The sequence below is a fragment of the Sinohyriopsis cumingii genome, chromosome 17, assembly GCF_028554795.1.
Source record: "Sinohyriopsis cumingii isolate HCF-2022 chromosome 17, ASM2855479v2, whole genome shotgun sequence".
NCBI classification, from domain to species: domain Eukaryota; kingdom Metazoa; phylum Mollusca; class Bivalvia; order Unionida; family Unionidae; genus Sinohyriopsis; species Sinohyriopsis cumingii.
Window position 1 is genome coordinate 17,084,981 of NC_142977.1, and position 15,932 is coordinate 17,100,912.

The 15,932-nt window shown below is 39.9% G+C and overlaps 1 long non-coding RNA gene across 1 annotated transcript; it reads left to right on the plus strand.

Moving 5' to 3' along the window:
• Window positions 1-13,989: 13,989 nt before the first annotated feature.
• On the plus strand, window positions 13,990-15,585 carry LOC149777826 (uncharacterized). Its single transcript, XR_016415314.1, has 2 exons — window positions 13,990-14,534; window positions 15,118-15,585. It is a non-coding gene; the product is annotated as an uncharacterized LOC149777826 (long non-coding RNA).
• Window positions 15,586-15,932: the final 347 nt, after the last annotated feature.

Below are 15,932 nucleotides of genomic sequence, written 5' to 3' on the forward strand. Positions count from 1 at the left end.
TATGTCCTGTAACAGTTTTGCCGCATGCAAGAAAAATAGTATATTTATTTCAAAATGTAAGGAAATATTAAGAATGATACATCTATCAAGACCATCAGAAGGAGAATCCTCTACTGTTTCTAAGACCTAAGATGTGCTGCAGAATTAGCAGTTGGAAATCGCATCACAGAAACATACCTATTATATGATGGGATCACGTGACTGACAACAACATGTATGTGAAAAAGCAAAGTCATGATTCATTAACCAAAACCCAAACAACATATTTTGTTTTGCCGATATATCTCCTATCATAAATACGTTTAAGTGAACTGTTATTTAGTCAATATATTTACTTAAAATAGATATTAAAGCTGAATGCAAATGTATTCCACGAGACTGTTGAACTGTTTGTTTTGTTTTCCTCCAAATTTCACGAGTCCGGTTGGAGAACATAATATTTATAACAAGCGTTGAAACTTTACATTTTGAAGATTTCTTCCACGATTGAATTTTAGCCTTTCGTTGGAATATTTAAGATCATGCAAGATGTATATTATTTATGCATGATGGCACAGGAGTTCTTCATTCGTGTCCAGACTGGACAATGTATGAGTACCATAATACTTGTTTCTCAGGTGGACTTGGTCCAAATGATTCTTCTACTGAACAGTGAAAGAAACAAAACATTAATGTCGACCTTGAACAAAAACTCTCTAAGATAAGCTCACAACAAACAACAAAACCTTCTTTTCACAAATGGCAAACAAAATTTACAGTTTGTAATCTGAAATGAGATTCGATCTAATTCATCACTCAGACGTTTTATTGACCTTGTTTCCCTTGAATTATAAAAGCTAATCTGTTAATTTCCATCGCTAATTAAACAACGAGTAAAGATGAACAAATTGTATGGACACAACGCTGTAAACAAGTCCCTGCTGTGGTTGTTATCAATGCGATAAATATATATGTGGAATGTGTATGTTAGCAGATATAATGGCATGTCTTCTTGGGAATATACCCGTATCTGTATCGCTATTCTGTGGATTGAACGAGTTAACTAGTTGGATTTCCATTAATGTAGACATAAAAGTATAATGTTACGAGTCTATGGTAAAAACTAAGTAACAGAAAGAATCAAAACCTTCAAGTTTGTAAAACTTAACAAACAATTTAATTAGCATTGTTACAAATGAAAACATGATTGAAATTTGCAATATATTGAAGTGAATCCAAAATAAACAGAAAAAAGTTATATTAAAGTCCAAAAGAATGAAATGGTCCGTATAAATTTCAGAACCGGATATGTACTGGTCCACCAAGAACCGTGCCGTTGTCAACATGGCGTCGTCCATAACTCCTTTGAATAATTCACAACAAAATAAGTAGTTAATGGGGGCTGTTTAGTGACAATGGGAAAATACATAACAGACCCGCCTAAGGCACGTTTGGCGACAAAGGGAATTGAACATGGGGAATTTTGGGCCTGTATAGCGACAAAGGAAAGTTGGGTTGTTGTATAGGGTCGTGGGTAAGTTCATCTAATTTAGCTATTTCAACTGGTAGCGGGTAAGTTCAGCTAGTTCAGCAAATTCAGCGGTTAGGAGGTGTCGGGTAAGTTCAGCTAGTTCATGAAATATACCAATAAAACAACGCTTCGCGAGGGCGGGACTGGCGGGATATAGACAAAGACATAGACATACAACGCAAAGACATAGACTGATGAACATCAATCTATCACACAGACAACTACACAACCGACTAAAAAAAATCAGGCAAGAAAACAAATATGTTCGAGGCGTATGTGTGGTCCTTAAAAAGGGCCTTTTGAGTTTCATCTATTTTCATACAAACCCCAACTTTAAGGAAAGACACTGACCCTTTGTATATACACTGGTCTGACATGGATATAAAGGGACCCATGGTGTTTAAAATGTAATCATTTGACTTTTTGTAGTCAAGATGAAACGATCGCATCATTTTCGTAGAGAAAGGAGAAGTAGGTAAGAGTCAGAAACAAAGTCCAACACCACCACCACCAGAAGTAAATCATGAAAAGTACTAACACATTCGAGAGACGGAAAAGCACTCCTCTAGAAAACTTAGGATTACGGCTTACACTTACACGGTGAAGTTTAAAGATTTCAAGTCCAAAGTACCATTGGAGAAAGCAAAGGGGTTAATCACCGAGGTGTGGGATTCTTTGTTAAACACACTGAAACGGTAATGTCAAACCAAAGAAGACGATAGATTGAGACTTTCCATTCTTCACGATAGTTTGAAGTCCCCTGTTTGGATTGAGTTTAGCAGCCCATCAGAACTGACACCTTCCAAAGTCATCGATAAGATTCAACACGTGCAACAATCCAAGACAAGTTTCACATCACCGATAGAAAAGCAACACTGTTCATGACCCACATTTCTTTTCCCAAAGGGACCGGACGCAAAAAGGTGTTTCTCCTTGACGACCTTCACTGCACCAAAAAAGAGCATCGTCCAAATTAGCAACCCTCAAGACAAGATGTGTTTAGTCCGTGCCATCGTGGTGGGACTAGCGTATGGCGACCAGAACGACACGGCAGAATGGAAAGGAGCCTGGAAAACTATTGAACGATCGGAACGAAATGAAGCAGAACGCCTGTTACAGCAAGCGGGGCTATCCAAGGACACACGGTGTGGCATTCCTGAAATGCAAAAATTGCAAGACGTCCTAGCTCCACGCTACACCTTGAAAGTGCACCCTCAAGAAGTGCGCGGACCTCTGTTGTTTCGAGGCAAACATTTCAAAGACGGAAAATACTTTCACGTCTATTATCACGATAAACATTTCTATGCAATCACCACCATCGCCCTTTTCCTGGGATACAGTTATTTTGGTGAGAAATGTGACTATGGCTATAAAAGCAAGACAAGCATTGTGGATTGAAATGCTCAGGATGTTTGACCACTAAACCCTGTCCTGACGAAGGACAACAACGAGTGCGTTGCCCAACTTGTCAGAGCACGTTTGTCAGCCCATCCTGTTACTAACAACATCTAAAGACGCAAGTTTCACAGAAGAAAAGTGCTTTCAGCTGTTGAGATTGTGCCCTACTTATAGACAAGGCATACGTACCAACAGAGCCAAGGCACACGCATGTTCAGGAAAAAAATGATGTCAAATTTGTCGCTAAATAATGGACATGTAACAAGAATGTTATATTAAAAATTAACACTCCAAACAAGGAGAGGAAGATGACCAGAAGAAAGGCAATTTCATCTTTGTTGATTTCGAATCCATGCAAGATACTGGCATTCACATTCCTAAATTCTGCGTGGCTCATCGAGCGTGCGAGAAGTGCATCCAAGAGCCTATCTTTAGTCATTGCCCTCACTGCAGCAAGATTCATGGAGGACGTGAAAAAATCTTTCGGGGACCGAACACGCTAGCCAATCTCGCCCATTGGATCTGAAACCCCATAGAAGAGACGTGGAGCGAAGAGGGCATCGAACGTTACAGAGATTGTCATCGCCATGCCACGGCGATGGCTCACAATTGCTCATGGTACGATGGGCGATTTCTTCGCAGATACTATACGGAACAAAGTACTGAACGTCCGAAAGTGTCTTTTAACGGAGCCAAAATCATTTCCATGCAAGTGAGACAAGTGCAGTTTAAAGATTCGATGAGTTATTTGGCCATCCCTTTGAGCCGAATGCCTAAAAATGTTTGGAATGACGGAAATGGCCAAAGGCTGTTTCCCGCACTTGTTCAATACCGAAGCCAATCAACACTCCGTTCTACCCTATTTTCCAGAGGATCATTACTACGACCCCGACAACATGCGTACCGAACATAGAGTAGCTTTCTACGCTTGGTACCAGACTCACACCTTGGACCCCTTCGACTTTCAGGAAGAAGTGCTAAAGTATTGTCGTTCCGACCTGGACATTTTACAGTGTTGCTGAGGAAAATTTCGAGAACTGTTCATGGAAAAACTGATGTTTCTTTTGTTCCGTACTTGTGCCGAAACGTGCTATCAAGACCAGCCTTGTCATCACACTCATGAAGAACGCGTCTTGATCGGAGCGTGGCTCAGGGTGGAATTGTTCAAAGATGTGGACCTGGTATACCAGTTGTTAGAAGTGTACGAAATTTTCCACTTTCCCAAGACAGAAAAGTACCACAAGGGCGACCAAACTCAGAAAGGCATTTTCGCAGACTACGTTTATGCCGTTTTAAAACTGAAACAAGAAGCTAGCGGCTATCCTTCCTGGTGCCACATTCCTGAAGAGCAAAAGGAATTCAAAGAGAAATACTGGGAGTAGGAAGGCATGACTTAAAACAAAGCGGAGAAAAAGGAAGGAAGGCGATCGTTTGCCAAAGTGATGTTAAATTGCTTGTGGGGTAAAATGGTACTGCGACCGTGTTTACCCAAGACGGAGTATTTGTCTGATTCTTTCCGCTACTTCCAGATGATTCACGACAAACCCATATACATGAAACACGTGGACTTCGTTCGTGAGGACTTGTTCTTAGTCAATTACGAAGAAGAACTGGACTTGGCAGAAGGTGACGAATTTGAAAATGTCATCATTGAGGCTTACGTGACAGCCCCTGCTCGCTTAAAATTGTACGAAGCTTTAGAACTGCTAGGAGATCGCGTCCAGTATTTTGACACGGACAGTTGCATCTACATCGATCGGCTGGGTAACCGGCACCCTGACATTGAAGGATACCGTTTAGGAGCCTGGACGGACGATCACCCCAACGACAAGATTCTAAGTTTTGCTAGTGGCGGTCCTAAAAATTACCTCAGCGATTCAGCAGGACATCAAGGGAACTTTCGAGACTGTAAGAACTTTGCATACTGTCCATATGACACATTTGTTATCAAAGACATGTTATATAGTGACTTGTTTATATTCCAATCTGATCGTTTTGATGTGCATTTTATCCACGTACTTAACTATTTGGCAAGTGCAAGTCTTAGTCAAACTGTTAGGAATGCCTTGGTTGACTCATGCGTACGACCATGCGACTCAAAACCCTTAAGCCTATTTACTCGTGGGTTTAAAACCCACCCACCTCCGATTATTTGCAATTTCGTACCCATCTGTTTCACCACTGGTGCCAAGACGGAGGGCCTGTCCTGTACATGGCAACTTGGTCGACATAACAAGAACAAAAATCTATGAAAACCTCAGACACTTTGGGTTTATCTCACACAACGTCAACATGACGTCTCTTCAGTAACATCTTCCCGTCAAATTGAATCGTGCCTTGTACGGCATCAGTCGCGTAAAAAATCCACAAATACGTGCTTGTGTCTTAGAAGCCAGTCTTAAAGCAGTCTTATGATGGTTTACGGTGACAGCACGTCAACTACTGAAAAGCATCATTCACATTCCACATCGAACCAAACCCTTGTTTGAGAGAAACAAAGTAGCCTTGACGCAACTGGCCGATTCTAGCATCGACATTCAAACCAAAAGCAAATCATTTTGAAACATGGAAATAGAGGTTCTCTAGGAGGTGTCATCATTCGTTCCCTCTTAAAATGGGATCCCAATGCCACCAAGGTCCTCCCCAAGAAAAAGTGCCGCGGTGTCAAGGCCAGGTTACAGCAACAGAAAACGAAAAGTTTACAAAAACAAGAAAATGAAAAGCCCACAGAGAAGACCCCCAGAAAACAGCTTCTTCAAGCAAGAGGTCACGAGAGCAACGGTGGCTAAGTTTACAGTAGCCTCAGTTTCTTCCACTTCTCCGTTGTTAGTGATGCCAGCCAAGCCCAATTTGTCATCTGTTCTTCCTCAGTTGATGAAACAATGAAAACCCGTGTCTCCAAGAACTTCTCCTCCACCGACGGCATCCTCCTCATCATTAGAGGCAGTATAAGCTGCTCACAATGTACCTGCCCCCAAAACCAAAGTCCAAGAGAGGTCAGGCATTTTACAGGATTTGTTGGATTTGTCCAAGCAAGAACTGTCCCAATTTAGTCCGTTGCGAACCCGTCCACGACGTGTGATGCCTGTCATCAAGTTGATACGTAAAGACAATAAGTGCCGACGCATTCCAGTATAAAAAAGACCTGCGGTAAAGAATGGGGATCAGTGTTTTCTGATACTGAACCAAAAAGATGTCCCCTAAAAGAAGTGCACACCACTCTCTGGCTAAAAAAGGCAAGAAAAGAAAAGGACTGCCTTCTCTCTTAGCCAAACACTGGGACATGTTGTCTGTCCTGTCCATAGCTCATTCACCCTTCGAAAACAACTCATTCAAATAGACTCCAAGACGTCGTCGATACCGTGCGTGAATGTTGCACGAACGTCTTGAATGGAGCAATATCTTTGTCTGAACACCGGAAAGAATTCTTAGCCATGCATCGACATGTTCTTAGCCAAATGGTTCAAAAGAAATTACCTATCCGTCAAAAGAAGAAGATGTTGGTACAACGCGGATAAATTTTGCCCATGTTATTAGGACCCTTGCTGAAAGGAGTATTGGGACGAATTCTGAGAGTACTCATGGTAGCAAGATCGAAAAGGACCAAGAAGATAATAGAGACCTCTGGAATCAAAAGATCTCAGACGTGAAATTCGGAATCAAATGGAAGGAAGAAAACTGGTTCTAGTGTCTTACAAACGCTCCATTCCATCCTGCGTGAAACGGAGGAGTTCAGAAATTGTATCCTGCTGCCAAAACCCGTCTGAAAAGTGTCCGTTAACCTCAAGTGCAACGATGGTTACAAGAACAAGCCACGTACACTTTACACAGATCCAATCGACGAAAGTTTTCCACAAGTCGTACCCAAGTGGAGGGCATTGATTATCAATGGCAAGCCGGTTTAGCCGATGTCTCTCATTTGGCTACCTACAATCCTGGCTATGAATATTTGTTTTGTGTCACCCTCTTCAATGGCAAACAGACAACTTCACCGAATTTCTCATCCAAGCTTTCCAACAAGAATTAAGGAAACGTGACATTAATTTTTTCAACAGCAGGAATCCCGAAACCAAAGCCCTCATCGTAGAACGTTTTCAACGCACTTGAAAGAACGCATGTGGACATATTTTACTCATCAACACACTCTTAAGAAAATTGACGTCTTACCGCACAAGATCAAAGCGTACAACCAATGTTACCATCGGAACATCGGACGTGACCCCCCGGAAGTGACTCCCGACAATGAAGTGACCGTGTTTGAGCGCCTGTTTAATACTTCCCCGACGGTGACTTTCCCCAAGAAAGGTATAATGTTGCTAGCAGGAGATTGGTGCTCATTGGCAGAACCAAACGCACTTTCAACAAAGGTTACTTACCTAACTGTGCCACGGAATTGTTTCGTGTCACTGGACGAGTTTGTGGCCATCATCCTGTAGTCTATAAATTGAAAGACATGAAGTGTTAAAAAGAACGTTTATCTGACCTAGTTACAACGTGTGACCAAAAAAGAAATGGAAGTGTTTGATATCGAATGCATTCTCAAACGAAGAACCCGATAAGTGGTAAAACGAATTGTCAAAGAAATCAAAGCACGTAGGAAAGGATATCCTCCCAGTTTTGATTCTTGGATCGACGATTCGCAAGTCATCGACTATAAAAAGAAGTGACCATCATGCCCTTTCACACAGACTCAGCTACTGCGATCACTCCTTCACCCAGTTCTTCTCTGCAAGATGTACAAAAGTAACCCTTGTGGTTGTGGTGAGGAGAACGTGTGCCTAAAACGCAAATCGTCTTTTATTGACTAATCTTTGTGGTGTATTGTGCCATCGGTGCTGCCATTGCCAATTTGAGTTTGCAACAAGGAGAGGAACAGTTGTCGACCATTTTACTAAGCAGTTGCATCGGTTACCTTCTTCCCAAACCTTCCCTAAAATACTCCTCGAACGGGAACAACGGGAGTATTGCGTTCAACGTCAGTCACCACTTCAGCAGTCACCACCTCAACAACAACATTTTGAGTGGAGACACTCCTCTGACTTCGAGTGACCCCTCGGACAGCAGCAGAACTCTGGAATTATGGACAACAATAATCAGTTTTACTTAGAAATGACCCAGTGACAGTTCCACTGAAGTGTTTCCAAGCAATATTTTGTGTTGTTTCATGGCCAAATTACCTCAAGCCATCTAATTAGATCACGAAACCCATTGTGAAGTGGCTTTGGAGGTAATGATTTACCCTAGACAAATCAAAAACATCACTGAAACTAAAAACACGTTCCTGGTCGATATCCTGAACGTCCAATTGCAAGAAGAGATGAATAAAATTGGGCTTTCAGGTGACACAAAGTCAGCAAGCAATCCCTTATTAAGCATCTATATTGTGAATATTTCGGGGGGCTATTATTTTAGCGGTGAACATTTGGTGGACACAATTGCTAGCAGGTTCGAGGCTGTAAAGCCCTGAACAGAGCCAGAAACAGTGTTAAGATTATTTACCATAAAGTGGCTCGTCGCCTACTGATGAAATTTCAGGATACCGAAGCATTGTCCATCATGTTTAATGGTAGTTTTTTTAAAATTTTGGGTGGACATCAAAAGTAGGTTGTACAGAACCTGAGCCCAATGGATTTTTACAGGACCTTTGGATCCTCTGTAGAACTGAACGAAGGACTCAATTTAATCTATTTAATCAATTTAATCTTTGTGGTGGAGTACAACGTGGTGGATCACACCTCCGTACCGTTGCTGCGTGTCATTCCTTTCAAAGTGAAAGGTCAATGACGAGGCAGGAGGAAATACCTATCACATTCACCAAGAATTTGTACATCTTCACTTTTTGCCCGTCAGTAGGTCGTATTTTGACACTGTCAACATTGCTATGAAAATAGATCTGGGACAAAATATTCCATTTTCCAAAGGGAAGGTCACGGTGAAGCTCCATTTTCGAAAACGATTCTCTAACGAGTTGTGAGTCATGTACCTACTGTACCATGGAGTCGCTCGACTGCGAGGACATGATTTAAGAGATATGTTAAAGTCGGCCTTTCGTTAGCTGGCCCCCGTTTTGAAACCAGTGGTGATACGAGGATTGCACGCCGTAAAAGATGCCGCATTGACGTACGGAAAAGAATTGCTCCAAAATGTCATCAACGACAAACGAAACTCTAAAGATGCTTTCTTTAGAGCAGGCACAAATGTCTTGCTTCAAACGGAAAAGACATTTTGGGTCGGTAAGAAACTCCTATAAATGCCATGAACTCTGCCGAGTCAGGCAGTCTGCTTCCCTGACGACACAGCAAGGACAAGGCAGAAAGAAACGACGATGACACCCTTCCAGAAGACTTCACACCCCTAGAGGTCGAAAGACCAAGAAAACAGAACGGTCTGAGACTTAGACGTTTTTGATTATTAAAAAATCACCGAGAAAGAAAGAAAATGATACACAAAGAGTCTTGCGCCTGTTTCAAGCCAGAACTAGACATGTTTACCATGCCACCCACCATGATGACGGTGCAAGGATCCCAATGGATCGAATTTCATTATATCTCTTCTTTGACGGCCTCAGCTCCCATCGAGTTTAAAATCAATGTACAGACCGAAAATTGCATCTATCTGAACAGCCGTTACTTGTACCTGAACGTCATAGTGAAGGAAACGGATCGTAGCGATCTAGATGCCGCTGACGCAGTAGCTCCTGTCAGCAATTTCATGCATTCCTTGTTCAGCGAAGTGGATTTGTACTTGAATAGCAAATTGGTCAGCAGCAGCATGGATACTTACCCTTATCGCACCTACCTGGAAAATCTCTTATCACCACATGCCCAAATGCAAACGGTGCATCAGTTCTAAACAAAGGCTTCAAGCAATTTTTTACGTGCGTCGAATACTTGATCTGCCACCTCATAGAACGTGCTCGCTGTGTCAGGTTTCCATACCACGCAAGCATTCAGATGCATGTAATTACAAACGATTATAATACCTTACTTTTGTCCCATAAGTAAACGAGGTTATTGATGTGCTGAATTCAGTAAACATTCTATTTTTCTGCTTAGGGTTTAATGGTCTTCTTGACTGGTTAGCAAATCTTAGAAAAATACGATGAAAGAAGAAATAATTTCTAATGGACTACAGTAGGGTTCAATGCAGCTATTTGGCTTAATTAGTGTAGTGTAAGGCGTGAGGTGCTATCTAGATCCCACCAGAGGATCACTTCTATATCAGTAGGAAGTCTACTGTTTAGCCTCCGACTGGTGTGTAATATAGTCTAGAAAGTATGTCAAATAAACAGGATGTAACGTTCATTCATACAGTTGTACATGCAAATAAACATGCATTAAAATATATTTTTGATCACTTTAGCTACATCTGTTTCATGAAAATCTGGTAAAATGCTGTCTTCTGGAGTCTTTTTAAATTAATAAACAGTTTGCACATTTCTAGACTGCTTAGACCTACTTTGAATCGATGTGAATACCACTCTAGAGAGGCGGAGGGAAAAGGAAGAATTAATAGACAAGAAAGTAAAACTATCGCAGATTTATACATGATCATTGTTGTGTTGATCGTCGTGTTACGACTCTATGGCTTTAAACTCGAGACATATTTTTCCTCAGGACAAAGTTAGTTATATTCAGACACACACACACACACACACACACACACACACACACATAATAGCTTGAAATATGTACAACGTTTTGCCATGAATCTGCTTTTCATTGTTTTTCTATATCACAATCCCTGTCTTCATTTTAGACTCTAATTAACCAACGCAGAGCCAAGCAGAGAGCGAGTTCAACTGAAAACAACATAGATCATAATCTGCATAATGCGCGGGCAGAAAAGGTATATGTTGCTTCTACCGTTTACTCCAAACTGCGGAGACACCTATCTGTCTGCACATTATGGGCCTGTAGACCTGGGTCTGTGCAGTCTGCAATTGGATTCGATTTGGAAGCGAGTATACACTGCATAACGTTACAGATAACGTATCCTGAACTTTTGTAATTGTAATGATTCACTTGTCTGAACACACTTTAAATATTGTTACGGGGCAAAAAGTTTGAAAATCGGAGCTGTATGATCTGACTTCAGTACCATCTACTAAGGGAGTTCAAGAACGAATCTTTTTGTAAATTCAGATATGGGCATAAACGATGACAACTTTCAAATTTCTAATTGAAATTTTGTTTATTCATTTGCATATCTAAGTGGTAATAACATGAAAGCCAACATACTATATGAATTGCCTTTACTGCTAAGGAGAAATACGCTCTGCTAAAAGTTGACCTGTCCACATTTACCTCTAACTCCTTATTGATGAATGATGACATTGTTTATGTGGTTTTAGTCATGTACAGCACACTATTTATGTTAGTTCACATTTGAAATATCAGTGTCTAAAGAAAACACCTATATAGAATAGACACGGTCACTAGATGTCGAGTCATCAAAAAGAAAACCCCGTTATGTGAGTTTGTTTGATCTTCATGTTTTCGTTCCAGATACTGGACTGATGTATACGTATGATGAACCAGGCAAAACATTAATACGTCCCTGGCCTGAACATGTACACTCTCAAAAGAATTTCGTTTCTTGTTGTTCACCTGTACAGATAGAACAAGTTCTTGATACCTGTAAGCATTAAATCATACCAGCGGCCTGATTGTGACACCGCTGTCTTCAGAAGCATAGTCTACACACTTCATCATATATTCATTATTCCATCACTTTGATATAAGACAGTGCCCATGTATACTAGCATTAAACAGATAATACAATAGATGTGATGAAACCATCTAATAGTAAGTGAGGAGTCTACCGAAGGAAATATATATTGTCTACATAGGTATAATATATTTATTACTAAAATATAAGGACAATACGCAGATCAGAAACTAAGACTGCAAGTAAACACCATATATTAATCGTCGTTATTAAATGTCAAGAAAGTTCAATTTTCTTAATTTCAGAAAACGTTTCTTACTGCAAATAAAGTAATCAAAAAGTTATATGACAGTAACTCTTTAACTACAGTGGATTTTTTTATATAGATAATTTTGCTCTTCTAATCGGAACAAATTTTATAATGCTATGGATGGTGTTTTTTTTTTGTAGCTGTTGTTGTGCGATCAGCGCAGACGATAGGCTATACGTGGCGGCCATTATTCCTAGTGGATCAAGAACCCATGAAAACGTCTGAAAGAATCTCCGACCCACCGGTAAGCTATTGACAAGTTTTCTCAGGTACCAACGTCGGCCAAACACTAGATTGAAAACCACCCTGACAGAACTGAGAGGCCATTAATCTAAAGAGTCGAGAACCTCTAACTTCTCGTTCACCCGATTTTTGTACTTTGGCTGAGACGCAAATCAATAAACAAAAACATCATGTAGTATCCGTACGCTTTTTCATTGAACTGTTAAAAATCCTAATCACACAAAATCAATCAGTTGAGACAGTAATATAAAATATGAGAAATTCATTATTGATACAGAAAGTTTAATCTGGCCAAAAACTCTGAGCTCTAGAGACAGATAAAAGAAGAAATCGACCTGCAGCCGAGAGCCGGAGGCAAGTAACCTAAGGAAGATGATTCTATTTGGACCTATCAAAATAATTAGCCGGATCGGTAATGGAAACACTCTTTTTAAAGTACATTTTTCCTGGCATCTGTTTAAAATCGAGAAAAGAAATCTTCTCGACAAACTTCTTTCAGAAAATTCGTTTAACAACATCATCTAATTATTACTAAAGTGTACTGTAGAGACACTTACATTAGAGCAAACCACATTTCAACCATTTCCACAATATGGAAATAATGAGATGTACAGAATTCAGATTTTAGCCTTGATATACAAGAAAATTTGCTGTATGAAACTGAATGCCACCGCTCATGAGTAGGATGATAAATAATTACGAATTTGTTTGATACAATCTGTTTGTTCATTTCATCACCGACAGCTCCAGTGGCCTAAGTGGTTAGAGCGTCCGCCTCGGATGCGGGAGGGCACAGGTTAGAACCCCGGCCGAGTCATACAAAAGACTTATGAAAATGGTACAAGCAGTACCTCGCTTGGCGCTCAGCATTAAGAGGTTAGTGTTAGGACTGATGCCAGGATAACGTGACTGGATGGGACATGATACTACATGTCTGCGACATTATGACCCAAAGAGAGATATCAACTGCCACGCTGCATACATCGTAGCGATATGACTGAATGCATTCTTAAACCTACGTTGAAATTCCGAATCTCTCTCTCTCTCTCTCTCTCTCTCTCTCTCACACACACACACACATTTCATCACCCATCAATGTGTGTTTCCATTTGTCTATCCAATCTTGTGTCTGATATTTCTGCGTGTGGAAGCTACACAGTAATAAACTACTATGTACGGTATGCAATATCGGGATTAAGCATTGGCTTCGCTGGAAAGGAACTAGAGGGATCGAATTTATCCGAATCAAAGAAAATTTTAAATATTTTAACGAATATTGTGCATAATAAAATGACCTAAAGACACATAGATTTATTCTAGAATCCCATAACTTTAAGATGCAGCCATCTATCATAAGACAGCAGTTGGATCATTGTAAGATTGTCTCTGGACCATCAGTAGATCGTTATTGGATCATTAAAGAAAAGTTGTCAGTACGAGTTTTGTCTGATTAGTATGTTTGTAAATCAGTCAGAGCAAAACCAATTGAAAGATCACTGTCTGGAACAATATATAAATAAATCTAAATCTAAGGAGATTACTTATTCAACTTTGGCTAATTTCCTGAATGATAGCAAACTCGTAGAAAATATAACTCATTTTTAGAAAATGCAAGTTCGTATAATTATCAAAATATGAAATAATAGAAGACTACGATTTGAAACGAAACTCACCTACTTTAGATCATCGAACGTTGATTTACTTGTGAAACACACGAGAACGGATAACAAGGAAAATGACGGGATATAAGCAGGTTTTGTAACTAATGACGTACCATTTACAATGTAACCCACATTTCGTCTGTAGTTATAACATGTCTGGGAGCGAGGAGTATAATACACTAATGTGAAGTGGCAAATTTTATGTCGATCTAACAAGAATACATTAGTTGAGACCAGACAACCATTAATTAGATTTATGGAGACAAGCGCGTATCATATCGCCATACTACCGTGTACGGTAATGTCCTTTAGAGGGAGAATTCTGTTCCTAATTAAACATTTGTTTATACAGCAGCCAGGCGGACAATTTAGGACGAGGAAAACTTCATTTTCATGGTAAAGTTGTCACAATTGAGAGAATGCAGAAACTCTGTTACTCAAACTATCAGGGTCAAGTTGACCCTGACTTTGGCGCCTCTGGAAAAAAGGCGGCAGAGATATTTGATTCTGATTGGTACGTTAAATGAGAGGGCGTGTTCCAACACAAAATTGCATAGGTTTTAATATCGCCCGCATCGAATTTTAATCAGTCTAAGCTTTTCCTACAAGAGGAACCCAACGGTTACGACTCCGGGAATTTGCAAGAAATTTCCGTAAAAACTGTTGTCCAAAAAAGGGGACGATTGTCGAAAGGAACCGACGAACTAATCTACCGATTAGGGGGAGAAACGTGACAGCAAAGGTAGTGTGACAATTCCATGTAATTTGTTGATGCCATATATAATGCCTTGCTGAAGTTATTTATTTGTATCTGCATGAATCTTTTTTCTACATTCGTGTAATAATTTGCTTTTTGAAGTATAACTGTGTTGAGTTTATGCATAGGAAGTTGTACATTAATCTTCTTTAGATAAGTTTGACGAATTGTTTGAATTTGTCGTCTTGTTTGCATAAGAATTATGTTCTAAGAATTTAATGCATTACATTAGTTAATATGATTTCAAGAATCCGTGTGAATTCGCCGAATTTAGAAGATTTCACGTATGATTAAGAATAAGTGTGTATTGACGGAAATGATCAAGTAATTGATTGACGTGATGGATCCTATTTATTCGCTGTGTATGTGGTAATGTGTAAGGTCAAGGCGTAACGAATTAGCCATTTGACTAACTAGGGTCATTATAGGACATGTGGAGTCGATTGATAGCCTTAGCGTCTGTTTAGCACTGATAGTGAAATCTGATAACGAGGGAGAATAATGAAGAATTAACCGTTTCATAAATAACGGGAAATTTAGGTTGTCTCTATTTATATTTATTTAAAAGGGAGAAAATAGCTCCAGAGACGTATGAACGAATGAGTGATGTTATTCTGAGACCTATACGGAGAAGCATAGAGAAGAGTGCAGTGAGACATATAATCCTGTGACGCAACCCTGCGACGTACTAATTTCTGAAGAAGTATTTTGAGAGTGTCCTGCGACGGGTGGTAGAAAGTATCATCCCGAGATCCAAGGAAACAAAAACAGACTGAGGACGAGCAGGTTATGAAATCGTACAAGACGTTGACTTCGATTGTTCACTCGATCCTATACAAGACGTTGACTTCGATTGTTCACTCGATCCTATGATGAACTAAATCTATCAGTAACAGATCGACTATCTTATTTAGATCTATTTGCGTTTTCTTTGTATTTCGGTGAAAGTTAAATTTCTAAAAGCAGAGTACATTCCTGATGTAATGAATTTTCACAGTGTTTGTATGTAATTGATTAAATTGTTTGTTTACATGTACGGGAGCTCGTGTTGGTTTGTTCTATATACCTGCTCAGATCTCTATCTATTCCACCTATAAGTTTCACCCCTTATATTTATATTTACTCGAACCGGGCAATAACATCGAAGGCGGTCAACCCCTAGATAACGAAAACCAAATACGGAGGGACATTCACTCCCCCCGTGTAACAACTAAAAATGTTAGACGGAAAGGTCTGTGGTATGAGGTAAAATTAATTGACCTCTTTAAAATTTGTCCTTCTGTAATTTAGAAAGACTGGAGCAACTTTTTTAAATAGCAGATTAGTGCCGAGATGCCATTACGCAAATAGTCTTTAGAAATAAATTAGAATGTAATTGCAGTA